Source organism: Penaeus vannamei, chromosome 30 (genome assembly GCF_042767895.1).
Source record: "Penaeus vannamei isolate JL-2024 chromosome 30, ASM4276789v1, whole genome shotgun sequence".
Classification (NCBI taxonomy): Eukaryota; Metazoa; Arthropoda; class Malacostraca; order Decapoda; family Penaeidae; genus Penaeus; species Penaeus vannamei.
In genome coordinates, this window is record NC_091578.1 from 26,137,668 (window position 1) to 26,140,907 (window position 3,240).

The window sequence follows — 3,240 nt, forward strand, 5'->3', positions numbered from 1 at the left end:
GTGACAGCTACAAACAAGGTATCGTTTGGAGGGCTTTTTATGATATTAGAAATGGTTTTGCGTTACTTAATGTTTCTGTGGAAATATCTATGACTTAAAGGGAAAAAAATCTCAAATCACCGTTTTAAACATTATGTTGTCAAAGTTTTCTAGAACATTTTGTTGGTAAGGTAAATAGTACTGAAATTAGGGGAAAATTGGAATCAGATGCGCAAAAGAAAATGTTGGACAGCAATGGATATCATAAGGCAATTTGAATACTGACAATTCTAATTGTAAAATATTTTCTTATCTCACGCAATGGTATTTGTACAGAGGTAAGAATTGTCACTTACAAGCTTCATGGTGAGTTTGGGTGAGCGCAGCAAAGAAGCCGGATGGAATATGCTCAGATCCTGACGAGTTCGAAGCTTATATACTTTATAGAATGAGTCACTTCTGTTCCTGAAACCTCGACAGAGGCTTTTCGAAGGACGCTGCTCTGTTATATGAAAGTTTGACCAACAGATTTCTTAACGGTCCCTTGATAATATGTAATATACTCGCACGCCAGCACAGGTACACATGTACACACACAAATATGTGAGTTTTTTATTGTGTGTATGTGCATTAATATATATATATATATATATATATATATATATATATATATATATATATATATATATATATATATATATATATATATATATATATATATATATATATATATATGTATGTATACACACACACACACGCATATATATATATATATATATATATATATATATATATATATATATATATATATATATATATATATATATATATATATATATATATATATATATATATATATCTATAAGCATGCATAATAAATATTGATATATAATACACACATACATGTAAGCATACTTCTAGATATAAACATATTCATAAAGATTTATGTATATATACATATACATAAAGATATAGATACGTATATACCTATATATTTATGTGTGCATGCATGTATGTATATATAAACAGACATATATTACCGTAAACATATATGAATTGCGCACACACATACACAAGGAACACATTAATACTTTTAGTCACTCGGGGAAGACATGTAGAACAGAAAGTGTAAAAAAGACAACTCTAAACATGATATACAATAACTAGTTAATGATCTTAGTAAATTCGCATTTTTAAAACCTTTGCAAGTTCGCGTTCAACAGAAATGTCGATTATTTTCTTAGCCTGACTTTAACCAGTTTTAATGCTTCAATAATGAGAAACTTCAAAAGAAACTTACCGAGGACACGGACATATTTAGATGTGTGATAGCTTAAAAGAAATGGTTCTCTTCGCAGAGCTGTCTTGTGCATCTATCTGTCTTTCTATCTGTTTCTTTGTATATTCATATATGTGTATGTGTGCGTATGTATTCATATACATGTAGATTTAAAGGCATATATCTAAAATATATACATATATACACGAATGTTTACATACTAAAAAGAAACATATGTGTATTCATATATACATGCATATATATTTATGAACACACAGAGAAAGTATATTTGTATATTTATCTATATACATTGCATATATGGATATATACATATTTATATGTAAACATACTTGTACATATATGTCTACATACAGTATATATATACATATATGTATACACACACACACACACACACACACACACACACACACACACACACACACACACACACACACACACACACATATATATATATATATATGTATATATATATATATATATATATATATATATATATATATATATATATATATACATGTATATATAAACAATATATGTATATATATGTGTAATGCATTTATATATATATATATATATATATATATATATATATATATATATGTATATATACAAATCTTTGTATAGATATGTATATATATATCTGGGTGTGTGCGTGTGTTGATATAGACATATACATATTTGCTGTATGTATATACATGTGTATATATATACATATATATAGATGATTTATATATGTATGTATATATATATATGAATAAAAAATATATATATAGATATATACATGCATACATGTAGAATACATACTATACGTCTAAAGAAGCATATGTATAGATTCACATATATACAGATACTATATACACGTCTATATTTTGTATATTCAAGAATTTACACCTTTATGTGTACATATATATGTGCATATATATATATATATATATATATATATATATATATATATATATATATATATATATATATATATATATATATATATTGTATGCGTATATATGTGTGTGTATGTTTAAATATATATAAGTGTGTATGTATATGTATGTATACATATATGTGCATGTAATTTTAGGATTCTATTTTATTCAGCACACTTGTTTTCATAAATGAGGAAACATCTAAGCAATATATTTCAGACAAGGCATCCACTAAACGATTCATTATTTTTAGAGAAAAAGATAATGCTGCCCTGAGCTTGTAGTAACTTACCGTTTGATGTGATCGCCTCCCTTTGCTGAGCCAGTGACACAAACACCCATGCATGTATATGTGTATGTGTGTGTGTAGATATATGTGTATGTGTATAATTGGATATACATACAGATATACATATATGTGTGTTTATAATCATATCTATATGTAAATATGTATATATTCATGTCATATTTATATAAACTTTATGAATTCATATATACATATACATGCATCATATATTTGTTTATGTATTGTATATAATAAATATATATATGCAAGTGTTTTTGTTTGTAAGTTCATACAATACCATATTGATAAATGTTAATGTTTGTAAATGTGAATTTACACGAATTTATATATGACTGTGTATATGCTTTTGTTTATATGTGTATCTGTAAGTTTATATATGTACACGAATTTAAAATCATAAGTATATACAGACATTTATACACATGTATACACCATAAACCTAAATATGCTTTTATATACACTATATATATCATATGTTTGTTTGTATATATGTGCAATCATACATGTATAAAACACAAACACACACACACATATAACGAGAAGCAGGTTCTAAATTCTCAAGCCTGGAGATTCAACCCAGGACTAAAGGGTATAAGCTTAAGTTCTTTGTAATATATACAAATACACACGCACATACATAATGCATATATTCATACCTACTCGCACATATATACACGTATATGTATATATAAAGGGTCTTTAAAATATTTACTCGAAATTTAAAGACAACA